The sequence below is a fragment of the Pinus tabuliformis genome, chromosome J (assembly GCF_031772625.1).
Source record: "Pinus tabuliformis cultivar Carrire ecotype Pingquan chromosome J, CPIR1, whole genome shotgun sequence".
NCBI classification, from domain to species: domain Eukaryota; kingdom Viridiplantae; phylum Streptophyta; class Pinopsida; order Pinales; family Pinaceae; genus Pinus; species Pinus tabuliformis.
In genome coordinates this window covers 103,569,900-103,597,886 of record NC_142295.1, presented here as the reverse complement: position 1 = coordinate 103,597,886, position 27,987 = coordinate 103,569,900, and positions in this window count along the sequence as shown.

Genomic DNA, 27,987 nt, shown 5'->3' with positions numbered 1-27,987 from the left:
AGGAGCAGAGCTATCTGGCTAAAGGCAGGGGATGAAAACTCCAGATTCTTTCATTACTTTGCAAATGGGAGGAGAGTGGCTAATACCATCTGGAACCTCCCCACTCCGGATGGAGGCCGGGCAGACTCATTCAACAAGCTCTCTAGTCTAGGCACATCCTACTTCAAAGGTATTTTCAAATATCCGGAGGAACAAACCTTGCGGAAATCATCAGGGTGGCCTCTCATTTCCCGAGGTTTGTAAACAATGAAGATTTGGGGGACCTCAATGCGCCGGTCACCATGAATGAACTTGAGAACACCATTAAATGGTTTCAGAAAGAAAAGAGTCCTGGCCCTGATGGATGGACCATAGAGTTCTATCTGGCATTTTTTGACATCATTGGAGAGGACATCTTGAAAGTTGTGGAGGAAAGTAGAACCACCGGATAGATCTATCATGCCATAAACTCCACCTTCATTGCTTTCATCCCCAAATCAGACACTCCATCATCCTTTGCTGATTTTCGTCCCATTTCGCTCTGCAATGTCCTCTATAAGATCATATCCAAGATCATTGCCAACCGGATCAGACCCATCTTATCCAAACACATTGCTCCTCAGCAATTTGCCTTTTTGGAAAATAGACAGATTCATGAAGCCATTGGCTCTGCACAGGAAGCCATTCACTCCATATGGACTAAGCATCTCAAAAGCATTCTCCTCAAAATTGATCTCTCCAAGGCCTTCGATTGAGTCAGCTGGCTCTATATCAAGATGATTCTTATCCATCTGGGTTTTCCTCATCAGCTTATTACTTGGATTATGGCTTGCATTTCTTCACCAACTTATAGTATTATGATAAACGGAGCTGCATCCCATTTTTTCCACTCTGAGAGGGGACTCCGTCAGGGGTGCCCCCTTTCCCCTCTCCTGTTCTTATTGGTAACAGAAGCGCTCAGCCGTCTCATCATCTCTGCAAAGAGGGAGGGATCCATCCGGGGACTCAAAATTTCAGAGGATTGCTTTCTGACCCATCTTCTGTTTGTGGACGATGTCCTTATTCTCCTTGATGGTAGTATACAGGACACTTCATCCTTCAACAGAATCCTTAAGCTGTTTGCTCATGCCACTGGGATGGAGGTAAACAAGGAGAAGTCTTCCATCACATTGGTGGGCACCTCTGTAAACGAATCATTCTCTGCAAACCAGGCTTTTCCTTTTTCCACACAGCCTTTGGATCGGGGTCTTAAATATCTCGGCTACTGGCTAAAGCCCACAAATCAAAAAACAGCTGACTGGGTATGGCTTGTCTCCAAGATTGAAAAGAAAATTACATGTTGGTACTTCAGATACCTCTCCAGAGCTGGAAGATTAACACTGATCAAATCAGTTCTGGAAGCGACCCCTGTTTTTTGGATGGCATTGGCTTGGATCCCCCGGAACATCCTCTCAAAGATTCAGAGACTCTGCAACAGATACTTGTGGGCCGGAAAGGAAGAGAAGCGCACCTTTGCTTGGATTGCCTGGAGCAAGATTGCTCTTCCCAAGAAATGGGGAGGCTGGGGATTAAAGGATCTTGCATCCTTTGCAAACGCATTAGCAGCCAAAATGGGGTGGGCGTTGTTGACTTCACACAGCCTATGGACTGACATTTCATACCATAAGTACATCTGGCCTCTCGACATCATCGATTGGGCTCGGCTTCCCAACTGGAACAGAACGGGCATCTCTTCCATATGGAAAGCCCTCTTACACTCCCTCCCACTCCTCAGAAGCAATATTGTATGGCGCATCAGAAGTGGAAATAGAGCTCGCATAGGCATTGACCCCTGGAGTGGCTGTGGGGGCAGACACAGGCTTCCACAAGATCTGATTGCTTTCCTAAACTCCCGAGGTATCAAGGTGCTAGCACAGATTGCAGATCATGAGGGCTCTGATATTTTCCATCAGGCCTGGAGAACCGATGCACAGTTAGGCATACCGAATCGATGGCACATACCTTGGCGAGATTACTGTGCTGCGCTCTCTGAATCCCACATCCGGATAGTGGAGGGGCCGGATGAACTCATCTGGCAGCAAGCCGAAAGTGGGATATACTCTCCACGTGAAGGATACAAACAAATTATCATCCACAGAAAGCCGGAGGTGCTTGACAGATGGTGGCACCAGATCTGGAAACTATCAGCGTCGCCCAGATCAAAATTGTTCACTTGGTGTGTCCTCCGCAATCGAATACCCTCTGGCGAAAACCTCAAGCACAGGGTTGTATATGGGCCCTCGTGTTGTGTGTTGTGTAAATCAGACACCGAATCAACTGAACATTTATTCATGCGATGCCCCACTGTACAGCATATATGGCAAAATATCAAACCATACACTCATTACTCGGGAGATTGGAATGGTACTGATCTCATCAACGCATGGATCGAATGGGGAAATAAACACAGAGGTTCGAAGATCGTAAACCTCCCCATCATCGTAAATTGGTCTATCTGGAGGACCAGGAATAGGATGATTTTCGAAGACTGGGAGGCTCGATGGCCAATCATTGAAGCAGGCATCATTTCTGCATATAATGAACTACCGAACCCTCCTCCCTCGAAACAGCGTCGACTGTCCCCTCCTCCTAATATTGACCTGGGCACGCCATGGGCTTTTTTCGATGGGGCAGCAAATGAGCATGGCTGCGGTGGGGGTATCATCCTTCACAAATCCGCGAGACACTACTTCCACATCAAAGTGGGTTTGGGGGCCGGCACAAACAATTATTCTGAGCTCATTTCCCTCCGTCATCTGCTTCATTTTGCATTAAGTCATCAATGCACCAGCATCAACATATATGGCGATTCTCAGATTGTAACAAATTGGATCAATAGAGCTACTACATGTCACTCACACACTCTTAATGTATTGCTTGATGAAGTCTTTATGCTAAAGGAAGCTTTTAACCATATCCATGTCTCTCACATATACAGAGAACATAACCAGAATGCTGACAAGCTTTCCAAGGAGGCCGCGGTGATGGAGAATGGGCTATGGGAAATTACTGAATTTTTGGAGCAGCAGGAGCGGAAATTCTACCATCGGCCATATATAGACCCGACATATCCTACAGCGGGTCAACAGGCGACATAACTTAACAGATTTTTGACAAATGACTGCATAACATGTTATTTTTTGTATAGACTGAGGATTGCCAAAAATGGCACCAATTTTGCACAGTATATTGAAATTGTAACAGACATATATACAGCATAGATATGCAAATCTTTGAGAAGATGTACAGCAACAGTAGGCATATGCTTCAAAGCATCTACATATGTAATCTTTCATATTTATAATGAAATATTACGGATTTTTCCAGTGGAAAAAGTAATCTTTCACTTCCACAACACCTTCAAAACACAATGGTAGGCCCATACGTATGCACTTAAAGATTCACAGATTATCATAGTCCACCACATGGTCAAACCTCATATCTAACCCAAATAACACAAATCTAGTCCACTTCCTATACTCATGAAGAACATGGATTTCAATATTTTTTCTTAAATTCAAACTAATATCTTCTAGTTTGGGAGAAAACATTGGTGTGAAAGCAACGTATGACTCACATTAAAGAGTTATAATTGTTTTCAAAAATACTCAAAGCAAAATATTATGCATTCTCTTCTTCTCAGCACAATTCATGTATATATTGATATTGAGTGTTGGTTAACTGATATTCTCATATCCTTTTTTCCAATTGTCAAGCAATCCATTGGCGTATTTTACCTGTCCATGTTTAGAAGCTTTTGGATTTTTTTATTGTTGGAGGATATATGTGGATAAATTTAATTCTAAGGTACATTGTTCGTTGACTCATTGCCTTGCAAAGCAAACAATTGATTTTTAAAGTTTTCTTGTTTGCGGAAGGTGCATCGAATATTCAAAAAGAGTTTCGTTGTAAAGATGACGAGGGTCCATCTGGTTTGCAAAAAGGGCTATCTGTGGCTGACAATGAACCATGTCATGTCAATCGATAAGCTCCACCTCAATTGCACTTCTTCACTGCAAAACTTATTTGTTGAAAGTATCTGATACAATTATGTTACACGGAAATTAGCTCTGTCTACATTGTACTCAATTTTAGAAGACAAATAATTAAGAAACTAGCATACCCTCTAAGCAAGGGAAGGAACACCAAAGAGGAAAATGTTAAATTTTGATTATATGTAAATGTATTGAATGCAAAATTAATAATTCACTTAAAACAAGTGTTACAAGGAAGGAAAAGGTATGTCACCAACAATAGGATGATTTATATGTTCTCACGGAATAATCAAATGTGATTAAAACATTTATTGTTCACACACACATACATGTGTGTATATGTATGTGTAACACGCAGAGTCCTTGTATGAGTGATTTTATTTTCTAAAGTCCTGTCATAGTGTTGACCAACAATAAAGCAGGTGTAAGAAAATACATTCATCACTTTACTTGTATATATTATTTTATTGATCTGACAATGCTATATAATGCAATTATTGACCCTTCATGTGGAGGTGCAAGTGTGAACGCTGTGAAGCTTCCCATGAAATTATGTCACCCATGAAAATGTCATAATACATAATGATGATCTATTTTCTTGTACACCAATAGTCATTGGAATATTCTCTTTATATGTCACCATTTTATTGTTCTTTAGAGCTCCATTAGAAACTATTCATGTGGAGGTGCAATTGTGAATGTTGTGAAGCTTCCCCTGAAATTTTATGTCACCCATGAAAATGTCATGATACATGGTGATGATCTATTTCCTTGTACACCAATAGTCATTGGAATATTCTCTTTATATGTCACCATTTTATTGTTCTTGAGAGCTCCATTAGAAACTATTCACGTGGAGGTGAAAGTGTGAACATTATGAAGCTTCCCATGAAATTGTATGTCACCCATGAAAAATGCCATGATACATAATGATCTATTTCCTTGTACACCAATAGTCATTGGAATATTCTCTTTATATGACATCATTTTATTGTTCTTGAGAGCTCCATTAAACTATTCGACTTTCCCTTCCCTGACTTCGGGGGTATGCTAGTTGAGCGGAGAGGCTCATTCTACAACCCAATATGATGTGTAACTGTGCCTGTCCGTTATCAAAGTTGAATGTTGGCCAAAATAAAAATATTAAAAAAATCTAAAAAAAATAAAATAATAATAAATGCTATACAAAACATTTAAATAATATCTGCTCATAAAAAAAATTCATGTGAAAGAAATTGGATCCCTCTCGGCTCATTTTAGATCCCTATTTAAGATGGATCTTTATATAAGTTTGAGTTAGTAATTTAATGAGTTTACGGACATTGGTTTACAAGCCCATAATATTAAATAGACCATGGTATTTGTTAGGGTAAAACCTATTTAAAAATTTGAGAAAATCCATTATAAAATACCCAATTTAAATCCATCTTAATTTTACACTTGTACCTCTTATTACAAATAAATTAATTAAAATAAAATTATGAAAACTCTATTCTATAATAAACATACCTACCCAACTAATTATATTTTTAAAAATAAAAATAAAATATTTTTTAATACTTCCATTCGTAATTACCCTACATTACCCTCTTATCCAAAAACAACGCCTTCCAACTTGCATGAAGAAAATTGAAAACCCCCACGGTAACACCGAGTCAAGTCAATGCACCATTATTTTTAGCCAGGGAAAGAGAAAAATTTTGGATATTCCATGAAAAAACACTCGTGGCACCAAGTCAAGTCAATGCACCATTATCTTTAAACAAACGTAGAAAAAGCGTGGAATTTATCTTCACCGTCAAAATTGATGGGGCTAAAAGCGACGCGACAGCAGAGGCCCGACTTTCTCCAGCTGTTCGGTCCTTAGAGTAGGTGGCCAGATTCTTGCCAAAAGTAACGGTCCGGTCCTCCACCTCGGTAGATTTGTCGGTAACAAAAAGTCATATTGGTGTCCCACCAAAAGCATTGATATGATGTTGATAAGACAAGGGCAACTTCCCTCTATGCAGAGAAAAGAATATTTGTATTTCATTGACACCAAATTCCATTTTTGTATTTTATCATTTTTATTATTTGATTTTTTTGGTTTGCTAACTATATTTTATATTTTGTAATAATTATATATATTTTATATTTTGTATTTTATAACAAAATAATTTTATTCAAAAAATTTAATAATTAAAATTTTAATAAATATATAAAAAATAAATATAAAAATAATATAATATTGATTCATCTGATAATGTTAATACATTATATAATGTATAAATTTAAAATTAAAACTTTAGATTTTATGAAAATCAAGATTCTTAATATATGGTCAAATACTGATATAAATTTCATATAGTTGTAAGGTTTTTAATTTAATGGTGAGATTCATAAGTATTTTTAATTGAATGGTTTATTATTGAGATTGGTCTTTTCACATAAAAATAAATAATAATTTTTAGTATAAAGAAAGTATGTATTATTGATAAAACTGATCATTAAAATTGTGGAGGGTTATCTTTTTTAATTTCCAGAATATTTGAATTGTGAGTTCACAAAAAATTGAATTAAAAATATACTAAAAAATTTCAAAATATAAAATAGTTAAACTAAATCTTTAATATTTATTTTTATAAAATTAGTTAAAATAACTTCTTTATAAATTTCTATATAATTATATAAATGATGTTATTTTTGTTTAAATTATTATTTAATTAAAAATTTGACCAAAAATATACCCAGCCACTTTCAAAATACATAATAGTTAAATTACATCTTTAATACATATTTTTGTAAAATCAATTTGAATAATATATTTACAAAAGCTCTAGATAATAATATAAATTATGTTACCTTTATTTAAATCAAAATACAAAATAGTTTAACTACATCTTTAATATATATTTTTGTAAAATCAATTTGAATAATATATTTACAAAAGCTCTAGATAATAATATAAATTATGTTACCATTATTTAAATTTATATTTAATCTGTTATAGTCCATTTTGGGATTTTTAAAAAATGATACCATTTTTCTTCACTTAGGTGTAAGAAGTTTCTTCATCATAGAATTCATGTTATATGTTTTAGAGCTTTTTAAGCTATATTTTTTGGTTGAATTTTTCCATAATCTTTTAGGGATTTGTTAGAACTACAAGTTTAAGTTGTAAACTCTCCACAATTCAAGTACTCAACATATTTTCCAAAATGTTGAATTCATATTTAAAGTAAAATACTCATTTTAAATAACAAAGGATCACAATTTGACCCAAAAATATTTTATTAGATTTCAATCAACAACTCCAAAATATATAATAATTAGACAATATCAATAATAAAAAACCTAAATCATTAAAAATGCCAATCATTCACTTTATAAAACTATGGTAATGAGAACATGCCATATCTTCCAAAAATCTCTATATTAATAAAGATCATCTAGTTTTCCTTTCATCAATGTAGTTATCAAAATCGTCATACCATAAATAATATTTTGAGTAAGTTTAATAATGTAAGATTTTTAATTTGTAAATGTATTTTTAATATTGATATATAATAATTTATACAAAATTTTCATTTAAATTATATTACATTTATACATTATTAATTTTTAAATAATTAGAAAAAAAATCACTACCAAGCATAATTAAAAAAATTTCGATGAAATCAAACACTTATAATTTTGAAAATTCCTATTACAAAAACAACTTCATTTTCATAATATTATTATAGTAGAAGTGATTTTGATGATGTCCACAAGACCAAGCGGTCTAAGAGACCTAGGACTCTACACATAACAACTTCAAATTTTTCTCTAAGCTTATTATCTTGTCATGAATCTTGACCAAGAAGCTTGCAGTTTTGATAAGTCTTGCTTCCTCGAACAACTTATTCAAACAATCTACCTTCAGAATACTTTCAAACTAATTATAGATATCCTCATCAATGGGACAATCCATGATGTAGTGCCATTATGTTTGAACCTCTCATTTCCTACAAAAGATGTTGTTTTTTTCTTAACACTCTTCCTTTGGAGTTGTCCATCTACTAGTTTCACATTGAGATGATGAGACCCAGTCCTCAACTGTGTTATTAATTAATGAATGACTGGTTTTTAATGACATCCACGAAACCCCACGGTCTAAGGGACCACCAACTAAAAACCTAAACCATATTCAGATTCTTTTCCATGCTAATTCTGTTGTTGTGAATATGGAGTAAGAAATTCGCTATTTTGTGAAGTCTTTCCTCCTCAAAAATCTCACTTAGACTGTTCACATTTAGACTGTTATCAAAATGACGATGAATACCTTCATACGCTGCACATTCTTTGATAAACTTCCATTCTATTTCTACCACCCTTGTGTTGCAAAAAATGCAAGTTCATTCTTCCCACTCTTCTTTAGGGGTCTCTCATCTACCAGTTTCACATCTTAGATGATGGGAACTAGTCCTCAGTTGCACAATTAATATTTTAGTTTTTCCCTTGATTGTGGAACTCAAATACTCTTTATCATCCTGCTTCCACGCGGGGTTAAATTCTTTGACATAAATATGTTTTTTTTTTCTACCTACTTGTTTTGTCCACATGGCAGTGTTGAGTTTTTCTAACACCCACATTTTTATCTCCTCCTTAGTGTGAGGACACTCATGCAGATTTATGTTCTATTTGCCCAACCACTTTTTATTTTGCTTCATCCATGTCTTTTTTCGTCAACTTAGCTCTTCTTTGACAACCAACTTGGGCCATTGGTGCTTATCCATATTTTCAACCTTTTTTAGGTAACTTAGCAAATGAATGATCGTTGAAGCCCCAATTGGAAACATACCAACCTGAGCTAAAAGTATATCATATGGAACTATTGATTTGAATTTGAGGCTACTTTTGATTAGACACTTTTGGATTCTTTCTATTTGTCGCCATTTGTGGCTTGACATGTCACTCCCCCATATCTCACAACCTTAGAGGATCACTGGCACCACTAATAAACCAAAGGGTTTTCTTAGTATTCCAATCCCATAATTCTACTTGTCTACATCCATTATGAAGAAGGTAAGAATCTTTGCACCCTCCTTGGATTCTCTTTGATCCATGTCTCCCAACTGAGCCTGTAGTGGAACTCAATTCCTAGATATTTGTACTCATCTACAACCTCCAAGGGGTTGCCCTCAAAGAGAGAAGTAACAGGTTGTTTCTTTCTTTTCGAGAGAAAATCACGACTTTAGTTTTGCTGGTATTTACCTTCATTCGCACATCTTGACAAAAGAGTTCCAGAACTTTCAAGTGTTTTCTCAACCCTAGGGTAGATTTAGAAATAAAGATAAGGTCATATGCATATAAAAACAATTTCACGATATATCTTGCTAATTGGATGCCTTCTCCTTAATTATTGGTTATCCACTCTTCAAGTGTATCAATATATAAACTAAACAATGTGCAGGAAACAAGACATCCTATTTGACTCCTATGTAACTGCCAAAACATTCAATCATTAAAAAGTCGTCGAGAAAGTGAAAGAGTATGGCGAGGAAGATACATTGAAAAACCTTTAACCAAATAGTGTACCACTATCACGTTGAAAAGTGCCCACTCTCGTACAAATAAATAATAATTTCTTTTATAAATAGAGATTCATTTTTTATTGTGCCAGCATGTAAGATCGGGAATGGGCAGCGAGAAAAATTGCGGAGCTTGTCATTGTTGAACTTGTGAACCCAATGTGAAATTTCATGGTGATTGCCAGCGTATCTATGCACTCTTAAAGTGGAAACACATGAGGCTGTGTGGCATCTTAGCACTGTTCAATGTCTAATTAATGCAAAGTGCTCAAGAAGCCATGTCACATGACATGACAATAGTTCTAAACACGTACACGTGGCATCATAATTCAATTCGGAAGATAGCGGGACTTCGTAATCTATCTTTTGATTGAACCACATCATGGTGCAAATATCATATGGATAACCTTTAATTAAAGCCAAAGCCACCCGCAAGCTTATTTTTTCTGTTACCCAACGCTCTTTCTGGTGCTTCAAACTTCCCTTCGTTTCCATTGATTGATCTGCCTCATGACTTGCTCGCTTGCCATTTGTTACTATTATTACTGCCTATTTAGCAATCAGATTAAGGTCATACAAATACAAAAGAAGCCTTACAACAAACTTGTCCAAATGGACATTACCACCCCCTTGTGATTTTAACCACTCTTCATGTTTGTCAATATATAAGCCAAAAAGGGTAGGAGACAATGGGAAACCTTGCTTGACCCCGATATCACTTCTAAAACTTTTAGAGATTCTTGCTGAAGTTCCAATTTTGACTTTCACCTCTTTATACAGCCTATGCACAACTGCTCTAAAATGTCTAGTAACCCAAAGTTCCTCTATTCTGTGTCAAATCTTATCCCTAGGGACCATGTCAAAGGCTTTTTTGAACTCAACAAAGCAACAAAAGGCTTCTTCCTTTTTCTCCCAAACTTTTTCAACGATGTGCCTTAAAGTTATACCATGATCAAATATGGAATGTTTAGGTCTAAGAACTTCTTGCCCTTTAGCACATTTATCTCTTTCTTCCTCCCACTTGTTGATTTTATTTTCTAGCATGTTTCCAAATAACTTTGCAAAGAAGGGGTTTATCATTATGGTCCATTGAGGTCACAATTTCGCCCAGAAAGTGATTTTTTGCCAAAATCTGGCATTTTTTTTCAAAAAATCTTACCATAGGAGTGTTTGAAGTGATTTTTTTATGGTGGAAATGGATTCCGCACCATCAAAAACCCCCAAGTCACCCAAAATCCTGAAGATTGATAATTGTAACCCAAATTTCCCAAAATTGTGGCCTCGTTGGACTACTTTGTTTTCTAATGACGTCCACAAGACCTCACGGTCTAAGAGACACCCAATAACAATTTAATCTACATTTGGAATGTAGTAGACATTTTCTATATATTTTCAATGACACATACACCAAACTCTGAAAATATATATATGGTGGACCTGTATTTAAAACCACAAGCTTGCCTCCGATCTCTACTAAACAATATATTCATAAATTAAAGATTAAAATAAAAAATTATTTTCACAAAAATACATGTTAACTACCTCACATCCGTAGACAACATGCCCATAGACTTGTTAAAGAGAAAATAAATATAAGTAATAAAAATAATGTAATTAAGCAAACCTTAGCAAAATGTCATGTGGTGTGGCACCTGTTGAAAATAGCAACAAGAAATGCTAAAAATAGCATTACTATAGATAGCATTTCAAGATATTCCAATTTTAATTTGTCCTTGAATTAAAATTGAGAATTAAAATTCGAATTTAGTCTCACCAGTTGTTCGAAAAATAATTAATTAATTCATCCTGAGTTAATTAGTTGGAGAAATTCAAACATGAAGTCTTTGTGAAGTCATGCAACATTTATTCCTTTGATTGAGGAAGTTATCCCTTAATTAAGGAGATAAGGATGAGTTGTATTTGAGTTGTAATTAGTTAGTTCAGTTTACTAAGCTAAGTCCAGTTAAATTAGTTCCAAACAGTTTGAGGAACTAGTTGAGAGTTCAGATAGTTAATGCACACATTCATGAAACTAGTGTTCTCCAGATAACTGAATATTCTCTCATAAATAACTCATGCATGTCAATACAGACAGAGACCCAGTTGAGATTAAAGGCAGGGACAATGTACTATCAGTTGCTAGAATTTTCCTATAAGAAAATCTCTTGCATGCAGAAGGAATTCATTCCTTGAGGATTGCGCAGTTTTACAGTGTGTTGGAGCATTGTGTGAGAGCAGTGTCACACAAGGTTACAACAGGAGCACCCAGGGAAAATTGCGCAAGGAAATAGGAGGCTTGGAGGGCAAAGGAAAAGTCATAATTGCAGTCTATTTGTCTGTGAGCATCAGTGAGGGATTATGCTGAGAGCTGGATAGCTGTGAGAGCTAAAGCTTTGGGTAATCCTGAAGATATTTCCACTTGTATGATAATACAGATAGTGGGGTTTTTAGATGAGGCTTTCCCCAGAGTATTCTTCTGTGTTTCATGGTTGATTGTTTCTTCTCTTGCTTATATGTGTTATATCTGATCTTGCTCAAATTGATTAAGCTTCCGCAAGTTTGATTGTAGAAGTAGATTAAGTATTTTGCATTAGTACATTGCATTATCAGTTTAATCTACAGGTGAAATTTCTACATGGTATCAAAAAAAAGGTGATCAGTACTGTGAACAACATACAGAGAAGGAAACAATTCGAAGTTTGAAGTTCTTGATTGCAGAGAAGATCGAATTCTTATCACACTTCTTAGTTCACCAATGGCGTTCAATGGCTTGAGGCTCGAGTATGCTCTGGATGGCAGCTCGAATTATATAGCATGGAAGGATCGCATGGAAGCGGTATTAGAAGACAATGGTTTGAAGGATTTCATTGGTCAAGATGTCCCCAAGCCAGCAGCAACTAATGCGCAACAATTGGCTGAATGGAAGAAGTGAGTGGCGAAGGCGAGGAGGATTCTTCTAGAGGGAGTTCGAAACCATATAGTCTCGAGTCTCCATGGGAAGGAGACTCCGTTCTCAATGTGGAAGACATTGAAGGATCTGTATCAGAACAGTAGTGACTAGAGGAAGCTGGCGCTCAAGGACAAGCTTTGGAAAATCAAGATGGAGAAGGGTGACACAATTTCTACATATCTGAACAAGCTCACCACCTGCAGAGATAAGCTTGGAAGTGTAGTAATAACGATGCCCAATGATGATATGGTGAGCCTTGCTCTCCTCGGTCTTCCAAAGAGCTGGAATAGCTACCAGGACTGAGTGAATGGAAGAGAGAAACTGCCAGATTGGGAACGACTGTGGTCGAATCTGATGCAGGAGGAGATCAGGAGGAACACCAGAGATGGTTCTTCATCAAAGCATGATGATGAAGAAAATCTAGCCTTAGCGAGTAAGGCGACGAAAGGGAAAGGGAAGGCTTCCCATTCCAAATCGATTTCTTCTCATGGAGGGAAGAAGATTGACAAATCTAAAGTGAGATGCTTTAATTGTCATGAGGTGGGCCATTATGCTACTAATTGTCCATTGAAGAAATCTAATAAGGGATCCTCGAAGGATCTGAAGGTGAGGTCTTAGCCTCATAGTTCGAATTGGATTTTACCCTCATCGCATATATGGTTTCATCGATGGTGGGTTGTGTTTGGTACCTTGACAATGGAGCCTCATTCCACATGACCAGCGATAAGAGTTTGTTCAACACCCTTGAGGAGAAAGACCTCAAGATGCACATAGAGATGGATGATGATGGGAAGTACAGTATTTCAGGAGTGGGCACGGTAGCTTTTGAGAGGTGGCATGGTTCTCCTCTCACCTTGACTGATGTGAAGTATATGTCGGGGCTGAAGAATAACTTGGTATCTGTCGCAATGTTGGAGGACAAAGGCCATGATGTGGTCTTCAGCAAAGGAAAGGCATTCCTGAGACACATAGCCACTGGTTAGACCAAGAGGATCGGGATTTGAGTGAAGAATATCTATAAGCTGGAGGTAGATGACTGTGCTGCATTGAGTTTGAAAGAAGAATTGGTGCAAAGCCAAGACATTGGCGAGTTATGGCATAGGCGGCTGGGCCACTTGCATCATGGGGCCTTGAAGATAATGCAGCAGATTTCTACCGGACTTCCCAAAGGTAAGCTTGAGAAAGTTAACACATGCAAAGGTTGTACCTTGGGAAAGTACGCCAAGTCTTCCTTTCAGGATCGAGACAGTCGAGCAGAAGCAATCTTGGAGCGAGTTCATACAGATGTGTGTGGACCATTCTCGACAGCATCCATGGCGAAGAAAAGGTATTATGTGATTTTCATAGATGAATTTTCTCATAAATGCTGGATCTATTTCATGCAGAAGAAGGATCAAACCTTCTCAAGGTTTTGTGAGTTCAAAGCCTTGGTGGAGAAAGAATCAGGGAAGAAGATCAAGGCCTTGCAAAGCAAAAACGGTGGAGAGTATGTCTCTCAAGAGTTTAAGGACTTCTGTGCAGCAGAAGGAATTAAATGGGATTTGACGGCACCCCATAACCCATAGCAGAATGAGGTGGCCAAAAGGAAGAACAGGATGATTGTGGGAGCAGCTCGGGCGATGCTACATCACCAAGGCCTACCACTTCATTTGTGGGCTGAGGCATGCAACACAATGGTCTATTTGCAGAATATAAGCCTGCATTGCATACTTGGGATGAAGACACCAGAGGAAGCTTTCTCTGTGAAGAGACCAGATGTGAGTCAATTCAGGATCTTTGGCTCATCGGTTTATTGCCATGTGACCAAGGATGCCTGGAAGAAGCTAGAGCCGACAACGGAGTTGGGGATATTTGTGGGGTACACTGATACTCCCCACAACTATTGGGTGTATTTTCCTACCAGTTGAAGGACAGTGGTTCGCAGAGATCTTAAGTTCGATGAGCTGAAGGCCATGCAAGTTTCCCTTGAGAGGGAGCTCAGATTACAGGCAGAGGAGGAACTTTTGGTTCCCGAGGAGGAGGATCCTCAGACTAATGCGGAGCAGCTGCATGCAGAGGTTCCAGGAGTGGAGACATCCACTCATGCAGAGTCTTCCAGAGAGGGGCAGAAATGCACAAGGGAAGCTGACAGATTGTTGATGGATGCGAGAGAGAATGTGGGAGAGCCATCTTCCGAGCGCAGATAGAGGAGGTCACCTGAGTGGTACACTGGGTACATGGCCCTTGTTGGGGAATGTGTAGAGACCGAACCATCTTCCTTTGAGGAAGCAGTGCAACAGCCAGTTTGGGTTGATGCTATGGTGGAGGAGAATGACTCCATAGTTCAAAACAGTGTTTGGGATGTGGTTCCAAGACCGGAGAACAAGTCAGTTGTGAGTTCCAGTTGGCTTTACAAGGTAAAGCAAGCTGCTGATGGTAGTGTGGAGAAACATAAGGGAAGATTTGTTGCCCGTGGTTTCTCACAAGTCAAGGGGATCGACTATGATGAGACTTTTGCTCCTGTAGCAAGGTACTCATCTATCAGAACGATGTTGGCACTATCAGCACAGATGGGTTGGAAGATCCATCAGATGGATGTAAAGACTGCATTGCTCAATGGCAAGATTGAGGAAGAGGTGTACATTGAGTAGCCGGAAGGATTTGAGACCTTCGATCGTGAGTCGCATGTGTGCCGACTCAAGAGAGCTTTATACGGGCTGAAGCAAGCACCTCGTGCTTGGTACACCAGGATCGATAGCTATTTCACCAGGTTGGGCTTCACAAAGAGTGAAGCGGATGCGAACCTATATCACATCATTGTGGAAGGTAAGCCATTGATCATTGTTCTTTATGTTGATGATCTAATATTAACAGGTGATGATCAGTTGATCAAGTCTTGCAAGGAGGATCTTGCAAGAGAGTTCGAGATGAAAGACATGGGTCTCATGCACTACTTCCTAGGCATGGAAGTGTGGCAGAAGGATGGGGAAGTGTTTGTCTCTCAAGGCAAGTATGCCAATGAGATACTCAGGCAATTCCACATGGAGAAGTGCAAGCCCATGCAGACTCCTCTAGCAGGTAATTGGAGGAAGGAGGATTCTACTTCAGGTGAGGTAGTAGAGGCTACTATGTATCGGCAGCTTGTGGGTTCATTGATGTATTTAGTGAACACACGACGAGATTTGTGCTTTGCGGTGAACCAACTAAGTCAAGCTATGGTTCAACCTACCAAGCTGTTTTGGAAGGTAGCTAAGCATGTGTTGAGATACCTCAGAGGCACATCTCAGTATGGATTATGGTACAGACAGACAGAGGGAGTGAAGCTTCAGGGCTTCATAGATGCAGATTGGGCAGGGAGTCCATCAGATTGGAAGAGCACATCAGGAGGAATTTTCAACTTTGGTTCAGCTGCAGGTTCTTGGTACAACAGGAAACAAAGGTCTGTTGCACTTAGCTCAACAGAGGCTAAATACATGGCTGCAAGTCAGGCAGCATGTGAGGCCATTTGGATGTGGAAAATTCTAGTTGGTTTGTTTGATCAGAGGATGGATCCAACTGTGATCTATTGTGATCAGAGTTGTATCAAACTCTCTGAGAATCTAGTATTTCATGATAGGTCTAAGCATATCGACATCTGGTATCATCATCTTCGAGAATGTGTGGTGAAGAGGATCATGTTGTTGCAGTATATTTCGACCGAGGAGCAAGATGCTGATATTTTGACTAAGGCATTGTCAATGTGTAAATTCAAGTTCCATAGAGACAAGATCGGGGTGGTAGATAATCCCTTTCTTGTTGAGAGGGAGTGTTGAAAATAGCAACAAGAAATGCTAAAAATAGCATTGCTATAGATGGCATTTCAGGATATTCCAATTTTAATTTGTCCTTGAATTAAAATTGAGAATTAAAATTTGAATTTAGTCTCACCAGCTATTTGAAAAATAATTAATTAATTCATCCTGAGTTAATTAGTTGGAGAAATTCAAACATGAAGTCTTTGTGAAGTCATGCAACAATTATTCCTTTGATTGAGGAAGTTATCCCTTAATTAAGGAGATAAGGATGAGTTGTATTTGAGTTGTAATTAGTTAGTTCAATTTACTGAGCTAAGTCCAGTTAAATTAGTTCCAAATAGTTTGAGGAACTAGTTGAAAGTTCCATTAGTTAATGCATGCATGCATGAAACTAGAGTTCTCCAGATAACTGAATATTCTCTCATAAATAACTCATGCATGTCAGTACAGACAGAGACCCAGTTGAGATTAAAGGCAAGGACAGTGTACTATCAGTTGCTAGAATTTTCCTATAAGAAAATCTCTTGCATGCAGAAGGAATTCATTCCTTGAGGATTGCGCAGTTTTACAATGTGTTGGAGCAGTGTGTGAGAGCAGTATCACACAAGGTTACAGCAAAAGCACCCAGGGAAAACTGCGCAAGGAAATAGGAGGCTTGGAGGGCAAAGGAAAAGTCATAATTGCAGTCTATTTGTCTGTGAGCATCAGTGAGGGATTGTGCTGAGAGCTAGATAGTTGTGAGAGCTAAAGCTTTGTGTAATCCTGAAGATATTTCCACTTGTATGATAATACAGATAGCGGGGTTTTTAGCTGAGGCTTTCCCCAGAGTATTCTTCTGTGTTTCATGGTTGATTGTTTCTTCTTCTGCTTATATGTGTTCTATCTGATCTTGCTCAAATCGATTAAGCTTCTGCAAGTTTGATTGTAGAAGTAGATCAATTATTTTGCTTTAGTACATTGCACTATCAGTTTAATCTATAGGTGAAATTTCTACAACGCCATACTCATTTCATCTCCAACCAAAAGCATTGATATGATGTTTATAAGACAAGGGTAACTTACCTCTTTAAAAATATATACAGAAAACAGTCGTGAACTCCATGCCAAAGTTCATTCGTCGCTTCTAAGATACAACTATATCATATTTTTGGACATAAAGAGATTTCATAGAGAGAGGACCACCGTTTTTTTTTATCAATAGAGATCTGTTGAAATCCTAACAATTTGTTTTTTATAACATGGGTTGGAATGTTTTTGAAATAACATACAACAATGTTATTCCAGGGGCATTTTCACATTAATGGAATTCTTGTAGGTGGCATAACTAGTATGAGTTTTTCCCATGACGTTAGTTTTCCCGTGAAAGCGATAATTTTCATGTGGGTTTCATGTATGATTAAAGGAGTGGCAACCCTCAATGATAGAGCCTGGCTCTACACCTGGACCCACATGGCTAGTTATTTCACAGCTCACATACCATGGGTCATCTATCTAAGTCCATTTGAATTAAATGCCAACAACTAGGATGATGGGGTTTTCTTTATGACAGTGGCTTTGTCAAGGTAATTCTTTATGTCTACTATGAAATGGATTGTCCCTCCCATAGTGGATTGGTTGTGGAAGGGGAATTATCTAACAGTCAGGGAAAGCTCATTTATGAGCTCATCATGCGGCAACGTCTTGGGATGGTTGAGTTCTAGTTCAACCTGTACACTTGGCCCTTGTTATGGAGAGTTTATGGTGCTCACCTCACTCATCATACTTGATTGATCATGTCTATGATATATTATTATATTTGATCCACCCTGGTTTCAGGGTGGCGGAAAGGTGGTGGCTTCGTTGTTGGTGGATTTAAGGTTGAATTGTTATCATCTCTATGGTAGCCAGAAGAAGACCATGTTATAGTCACTAGAGGTATGTTTTAACTATTATTTCCTTAGTTGGTCATTGTAGGTTTGTGTTGTGGTATTTCAAAGTTTTGGGTATCATTGCGTCTCGTGGCCATTAACAGTCAGGTTACCAGCTCTCTTCCAGGTCTTCTTCCTTTCTTATTACGTTTCAATTTTCTTTGTGCTCTTTTTACACAACTCAGGGACTATTATGTCCTTTGAATTGGTGACAGTCTTACCCTTGGAGGCACCTAAGACCTTTGACGCTTCCAGGATTTTGTTTAGTTTCCAAGTGTTGGTATGCGGAGTGTGGTACCTTGGTACCTTCTCCATTTGGTTTTCAAAAAAGTCATGGTCTCACTAAAAATTTGCTATTTCAAGCTTTTTTAATTCGAACGACTCGTCGTTCACTTAAAATTCGGGGTTTCGGGAAGTCTGGGGAGGTATTATTTTGGGTTTGTGGCGGGTTCAATTCATCCTCTTCCGCCCACATATACTTCTCTTTGGTGTTACTATTGGATCTACGGTTCATGTCATAACAGGTTTTATCATCCTATCGTTAGTCGTAAATCGGTCATTCAGTCTTATAATGTCATCTTCTTATGGTTTGTTTGTAGGTCTTATGCCTATATGGCTCCACACCAATGATTACCCAGCCGGAAGGGTGGTGCTCATAGGGCATCCTCTTCAAGACACAGGTTTCTATTCAGGTGGGAATCAATGGCAATTTTTTTCAATTCATCTCCCCTCGAGGTTAGAAAGGGAATTCTACATTTGGAAGCCAGGGAGTTCGGGGATCGTAAATATTTCTCTAATTCAGATATTGGTGGTAACACCTTCAAATGGGTTCCCAATCCAGGGAAGTTTCAGAGAAGAAGACTACACTTCCTTCATTCTATCACCTTGCACCATCAATTGGAAACACCACTCAACATGGTAATTCACGACAAACAGGTTGACAACTACAAGCTCTTTGTAGGCCAGGAGGAGATTAAAAGAATCTTGAGGGACATCAGGTATAATTTGGATGATATCGTGGTCAGATTGAATCGAGTGGAACGTTTTGTGCTCTCATATTCAGACACTGACTCCAATGATCATCAAGAGGAGGTTGCAGTCATCAACACACCACCTCTGAACACTGGCCATGCAAACTCTTCTCCTCATTCGCCATCATTTTGGACTAATAATTCGACCATGCAATTTGTTCTAGTCTCTAAGGTTGGGATGAACTTGTTTTTTGTAAGTAATCTTATGTTGTTTTGTCAGTATTGTCAGAGGTTACATCTAGTACCCTATGTTATTTCAATTTTGGCATTTTGTATGACTTAGTCAGATCTCTAAGGAAATTAGAGGATCTTAGTAGACTTCGTTATAGTCCACAACCTTCATGCATTCCAGTAGGGTAGTCCCATCTTGCAAATTTTGTTAACTATAGTTTCTGTTGTGTTTATGTTTATCTTGGTGGGAAGTCATGATCCTCCAGGTCAGCGGCTGGTATGAAGGGTTCCCAATGTAATATCTTTTGCTATCAATAAAAATCACTCAAAGAAATTTACAAAAAAAAAACATAATGTAATGTTGGTGGGCAGAGAAAGAAGAGGCCAAAGGCGCCCTTTGGCATGTTTAACTTTTAAAGGTGAAGACCCAAAAAATGACTTCAACGTATTCATGACAATTTCATAATACTTGTTGAAAGCTCTTTAGAATAACTTAAACATTATTAGTGACTAAAAAAAATAAAAACAATGGATCTCTATCTGACATTTATTTTTAAATTTAAATGTGAAAAATTAACTAATATTTTAATGATAAATATTAAATATTATGTTATAATAATTTTTTTTTTCATTTTATTTATTAACTACTTTATTATTATTTTTATTTTATATAAATCAATTATTAAATCAATAAATTAGAGATATTATATGATGCTTAATATTTATTTGACTTTGAGGTAATTTTTACCTCTTATCAATGTAAAGTGCACGATCACTGGCACCACATAGCTAAATGAATGCATAATATTTATTTGACTTTGAGGTAATTTTTACCTCTTATCAATGTAAAGTGCACGATCACTGGCACCACAGAGCTAAATGAATGCACTGAGTGTCAGCGGAGATTGGTTAATTGTGTTTAAACTTTGATCACCATGTTAAGCAACATAGTGATCTTACTTACCATAAAAATGTTATTTGTATTTTAAAATAAAAATAATATATCCTTAATAAAATAATATTAATAACTTTATTAAACAACATAGTATTCATTATTTAGGTTTAGAAAAAGTATTTGGTTAATCGCCCTACTATGCTGCGAGGGAGAGTAGTAAACCTCACCTAATCATCGTATGAGTGCTTTAACATTGTATTAACCATATTTTTATTTGAATCTAAATTTATAAGATTATGTAATTAAGGTCCAGTTCCATTTTTGTATTTTATATTATATTATGCAATAGTTTAATTATTTATTTATATAAATATTTTTAATTGATATAACAATTTATTTATTTATTTTAGGCTTTAATAATTTTTTATTTTATTTTTATTTTTAATTGTTTTCCACATTAATCATATAATCACGGACATTTTGAATCAATTACTATAATTTATTTTGAAAACAAAAAATAATAATTATTTAAAAAAATATAATTTTAAACTATTAAATATAAATACAAATATTATAGCAAAATAATTTAATTCAAAAAATTTCTATTAAATATAAATACAAATATTATAGCAAAATAATTTAATTCAAAAATTTTAATACGTATAAATGATATAACATTGATTCATCTTATAATATTATATGGTTTATAAATTTAAATTTTAGATTTCGTGAAAATCAAGATTTTCAATATATGGTCAAATATTGATCTAGAATTAATAGAATTAATACATTAATATAGCGACAACTTTTTCAATTTAAGTGAAAATAAGTAAAACTTGTAGTAAATTGGAAATTCAAGAAGAAGAAGAAGAAGGAGGAGGGGGAGGAGGAGGAGGAGGAGGAGGAGTTGATTCGAACCAAAAAACAAAAAATACTAAAAAAAACTTTCAAAATATATATATATTTTTAATGGGCGGGGCTAGTTCCCTACAGAAGCATCATGGGCCCTCTTTTTTTATAGATATATTACAAATACGTGTCAGAACTAGGCTGACAACCGTCATATCGTTTGATTAATCGCCATGGATCTTGATACGCTGCAGCATGCGCAGCTCCGCGGATTCGAACGCGGCCGGAGGGTGTGCAAACCAACCGCCTCGACCGTCACAACATGCACTCACGTGCTTCAAAATATAAAATAGTTAAACTACATAGTTTTGTAAAATTAGTTAGAATACTAGATAATAATATAAATTATGTTATTTTTTTTTTTAACTTATTATTTAATATTTAATTTGATACAGTTTTTTGGGATTTTTTTTAAATAATATTACTCTTCTCCACTTAGGTGTAAGAAGTTTCTCTGGATGGAATTCATGTTACATATTTAAAAGCTTTTTAGGGTATATTTTTTGGTTGAATTTTTCTAGAATTTGTCAAATTTGTTGGAATTATAAGTTTGAGTTGTGAACTCTCCACAATTCAGGTGCCCCATGGTTTTTTTAAAGTGTTGAATCCATATATAAAGTCAAAAACTCATTTTAAATAACAAAAATTGACAATTTGATCAAAATATATTTGGTTAGATTTCAACTCAAAACTCCAAAATATATAATAATTAGACAATGCCAAAATAAATTTACAAAAAATCCTACTTCATTAAAAACGCCAAATCATTCACTTTATGAAGCTATAGTAATGAAAACATATCATATCTTCCTCAAATCTCATCTCAGTTGAATGTATACCATGTAGTTGGGAGTGTTTAATGATAATCTCCCTACTTAAATTCAAGTCTCATCCACACTTTTTTTGAACTTCCATATAAAAAAACAAACTTTAAAAAATATTCTAAAATCTCTATATTAATTATAATTATCTAATTTCGCATCCCATAAATAATGCAATTAATAAATATTTTGAATAATTTTAGTAGTCTAAGTATGTATATATTAATTTACAGAAAATTTTCATTGAAATTATATTAAATTATAAATTGAAATTATTGAAATTCTTTAAATAATTAAAAGAGAAATTAATACATTGTGGAATCTTGGCAACGTCTAATCAATGCAGAGTGCTCAAGAATCCACGTCACATTACATGACAACATTGTTAAATGCATACGCGTGGCATTCAATTCAATTCGGGACTTCGTAATTTGTCTTCCACTCAACCACAACATGGTGTAATATCGTACGGACAGCCTTAAATTAAAAATTAAAGCCAAAGCCGCTCGCAAGCTACTAAATTTATTGGGGTTTTTTATTTAACTATTATTATTAAATTAATTGGTTTAAACAAAACCTATGAATGATTTATTCAAAGTTAAAAATTGAAAATTCTAAGAATGAAACTTACCTTATCTAAATATTCTACAAATAAATTAAAGTGTGTGAATTAAATGCTGATTTTTTAAGAATATTATCCACAATATAATATGAAAGGTGGTTTAACCCCCAACTACAATAGCAATCGATAACCCAATGAAACTCAATGAGACATTAACATTAGATGGAATAGATATCAAGACAAACTCCACATTGAAGCAATTCATTAGAACTAGCTAAGCTAACTAATTGGGCTTTAAGGTTAATAATTTTGTAGTTAAGGGATTATGGTTAATAATTAAGGGTTAAGATGCATTCATTTTATTACTCCTTGCAATCAATATTGTTTCCCTCGAAGTCTTTTTAAGACCGAATTACATCTTCTCCATATTAACCATCATCAATTCTTTACTTTTCCCCAAATGAAAAAACTCTAGACCTATTGTCCACATTGTGCGACTTTCTCCAATATTGCTCTTTGACATACAATTCTTCATTTTCTCGCCCCTCTTAACCCCTTTTGATTAGAAATATTATGGTTCACTAAAGCACGTAATCTTTTACTTCCACAACACATTCAAAACACAATGGTAGGCCCATACGTATGCACTTAAAGATTCACACATTATCATAATCCACCACATGGTCAAACCTCATATCTAACCCAAATAACACAAATATAGTCCACTTCCTATACTCATGAAGAACATGGATTTCAATATTTTTTCTTAAATTCAAACTAATATCTTCTATTTTGGGAGAAAACATTGGTGTGAAAGCAACGTATGACTCATATTAAAGAGTTATAATTGTTTTCAAAAATACTCAAACTAAAATATTATGCATTCTCTTCTTCTCAGCACAATTCATGTATATATTGATATTGAGTGTTGGTTAACTGATATTCTCATATCCTTTTTTTCCAATTGCCAGGCAATCCATTGGTGTATTTTACCTGTCCATGTTTAGAAGCTTTTGGATTCTTTTGTTGTTGGAGAATGTATGGGGATAAAGTTAATTCTAAGGTAGTTCATTGACTCATTGCCTTGCAAAGAAAACAATTGATTTTTAAAGTTTTCTTGTTTGCGGAAGGTGCATCGAATATTCAAGAAGAGTTTCGCTGTAAAGATGACAAGGGTCCACCTGGTTTGCAAAAAGGGTTATCTGTGGCTGACAGTGAACCATGTCATGTCAATCGATAAGCTCCACCTCAATTGCATCTTCTTCACTGCAAAACTTATTTGTTGAAAGTATATGATACAATTACGTTACACGGAAATTAGCTCTGTCTATATTGTACTCAATTTTAGAAGACAAATAATTGAGAAACTAGCATACCCTCTAAGCAAGGGAAGGAACACCAAAGAGGAAAATGTTAAATTTTGATTATATGTAAATGTATTGAATGAAAAATTAAATAATTCACTTATAACAAGTGTTACAAGGAAGGAAAAGGTATGTCACCAACAATAGGATGATTTATAGGTTCTCATGGAATAATAAAATGTGATTAAAACATTTATTTCTCACATGCACATGTATGTGTGTATATGTATGTGTAACACACATGGTCCTTGTATGAGTGATTTTATTTTCCATAGACTTGTCATAGTGCTGACCAACAATAAAGCAGGTGTAAGAAAATACATTCATCACTTTACTTGTATATATTATTTTATTGACCTGACAATGCTATATAATGCAATTATTGACCCTTCATGTGGAGGTGCAAGTGTGAACGTTGTGAAGCTTCCCATGAAATTATGTCACCCATGAAAATGTCATGATACATAATGATGATCTATTTCCTTGTACACCAATAGTCATTGGAATATTCTCTTTATATGTCACCATTTTATTGTTCTTGAGAGCTCCATTAGAAACTATTCATGTGGAGGTGCAAGTGTGAATGTTGTGAAGCTTCCCATGAAATTTTATGTCACCCATGAAAATGTCATGATACATGATGATGATCTCTTTCCTTGTACACCAATAGTCATTGGAATATTCTCTTTATATGTCACCATTTTATTGTTCTTGAGACGTCCATTAGAAACTATTCATGTGGAGGTGCAAGTGTGAACATTATGAAGCTTCCCATGAAATTGTATGTCACCCATGAAAAATGCCATGATACATATTGATGATCTATTTCCTTGTACACCAATAGTCATTGGAATATTCTCTTTATATGACATCATTTTATTGTTCTTAAGAGCTCTATTAGAAACTATTCGACTTTCCTTTCCCTGACTTCGGGGGTATGCTAGTTGAGCGGAGAGACTCATTCTACAACCCAATGTGATGTGTAACTCTGCTTATCCGTTATCAAAGTTGAATGTCGGCCAATTAAAAAATCTAAAAATAATAAAATAATAAATAATTATACAAAATCTAAAAATAATAAAATAATAAATAACTATACAAAACATATAAATAATGTCGACTCATAAAAAAAAATTCACGTGAAAGAAATTGGATCCCTCTCGGCTCATTTTAGATCCCTATTTAAGATGGATCTTTATATATAAGTTTGAGTTAGTAATTTAATGAGTTTACAGATGTTGGTTTACAAGCACATAGTATTGCATAAAACATGGTATTTGTTAAAATGAAACCTAATTAAAAATTTGAGAAAATCCATTATAAAATACCCAATTTAAATCCATCTTTATTTTAAAATTATACTTCTTACTACAAATAAATAAATTAAAATAAAATTATGAAAACTCTATTCGATAATAAACATACCTACCCACCTAATTATATTTTTAAAAATAAAAATAAAATATTTATTAATACTTCCATTCGTAATTACCATACATTACCCTCGTATCTGAAAACAACACTTTCCAAATTGCATAAAGAAAATTGAAAACCCCCCACAGTGACACCAAGTCAATTCAATGCACCATTATCTTTAGCTAGGGAAGGAGAAAAAATTTGGATATTCCATGAAAAAACACTAGTGGCACCAAGTCAAGTCAATGCACCATTATCTTTAAACAAACGTAGAAAACACGTGGAATTTATCTTCACCATCAAAATTGATGAGCTAAAAGCGACGTGACAGCAGAGGCCCGTCTTTCACCAGCTGTTTCGCAACAGCATCATCGGTCCTTAGAGTAGCTGGCCAGATTCTAGAATATAATTGTTTAAAAAATATAATTTTAGATTATTAAATATAAATAATAAACCATGAAAATATTATAACAAAATAATTTTATTCAAAAAATTTAATAATTAAAACTTAGGACTCCATACACATAACAACTTCAAATTTTTCTCAAGCTTATTATCTTGTCATGAATCTTGACAAAGAAGCTTGCAATTTTGATAAGTCTCGCTTCCTCAAACAATTTGTTCAAACAAAATACTTTCAAACTGATTACGGATATCCTCATAAGTGGGACAATCCATGATGGAGTGTCATTATGTTTGAACCTCTCATTTCCTACAAAAAGATGTTGATTCTTTCTTAACACTCTTCCTTTGGAGTTGTCCATCTACTAGTTTCACATTGAGATGATGAGACCCAGTCCTCAACCGTGTTATTAATGAATGAATGATTGGTTTTTAATGACATCCACGAAAACCCACGGCCTAAGGGACCACCAACTAACAACCTAAACCATATTCAGATTCTTTTCCATGCTAATTCTGTTGCTGTGAATATGGAGTAAGAAATTCACTATTTTGTAAAGTCTTTCCTCCTCAAAATCTCACTGAGACTGTTCACCTTTAGACTGTTATCAAAATGACGATGAATACATTCATACGCTGCACATTCTTTGATAAAATTTCATTCTATTTCTATCACCCCTGTGTTGCAGAAATTGCAAGTTCATTCTTCCCACTCTTCTTTAGGGGTCTCTCGTTTACGAGTTTCACATCTTAGATGATGGGAACTAGTCCTCAGTTGCACAATTAATATTATAGCTTTTTCCTTGATTGTGGAACTCAAATACTCTTTATCATCTTACTTCCACGCAGGGTTAAATTCTTTGACATAATATGTTTTTTTTCTACCTACTTGTTTTTTCCACGTGGCAGTGCTGAGTTTTTCTAACACCCACATTTTTATCTCCTCCTTAGTGTGAGCACAGTCATGTAGATTTATGTCCCATTTTCCCAACCACTTTTTATTTTGCTTCATCCATGTCTTTTTTCGTCAACTTAGCTCTTCTTTGACAACCAAATTTGGCCATTGGTGCTTATCCATATTTTCAACCTTTTTTAGGTAACTTAGCAAATGAATGATTGTTGAAGCCCCAATTGGAAACATACCAACCTGAGCTAAAAGTATATCATATGGAACTATTGATTTGAATTTGAGGCTACTTTTGATTAGACATTTTTTGATTCTTTCTATTTGTCGCCATTTGTGGCTTGACATGTCACTCCCCCATATCTCACAACCTTAGAGGATCACTGGCACCACTAATAAACCAGAGGGTTTTCTTAGTATTCCAATCCCATAATTCTGCTTGTCTACACCCATTCTAAAGAAGGTAGGAATCTTTGCACCCTCCTTGGATTCTCTTTGATCCATGTCTCCTAGCTGAAGTGGAACTCAATTCCTAGATATTTGTACTCATCTACAACCTCCAAGGGGTTGCCCTCAAAGAGAAAAGTAACAGGTTGTTTCTTTATTTTCGAGAGAAAATCACGACTTTAGTTTTGTTGGTATTTACCTGAATTCGCACATCTTGACAAAAGAGTTCGAGAACTTTCAAGTGTTTTCTCAAACCTAGGGTAGATTTAGCAATAAAGATAAGGTCATCTGCATATAAAAATAATTTCACGATATATCTTGCTAATTGGATGCCTTGTCCTTAATTATTAGTTATCCACTCTTCAAGCGTATCAATATATAAACTAAACAATGTGAAGGAAAGAAGACATCCTATTTGAATCCTATGTAACTGCAAAACATTCAACCATTAAAAAGTCGTCGAGAAAGTGAAAGAGTATGGTGAGGAAGATATATTGAAAAACCTTTAACTAAATAGTGTACCACTGTCACGTTGAAAAGTGCCCACTCTCGTACAAATAAATAATAATTTCTTTTATAAATAGAGATTCGTTTTCGATTGTGCCAGTATGTAAGATCAGGATGGGCAGCGAGAAAAATTGTGGAGCTCATCATTGTTGAACTTGTGAACCCAATGTGAAATTTCATGGTGATTGTCAATGTATCTATGCACTCTTAAAGTGGAAACACATGAGGCTGTGTGGCATCTTAGCACTGTTCAATGTTTAATTAATGCACAGTGCTCAAGAAGCCATGTTACATGACATGAAAATAGTTCTAAACATGTACGCATGGCATCATAATTCAATTCGGAAGATAGTGGGACTTCGTAAT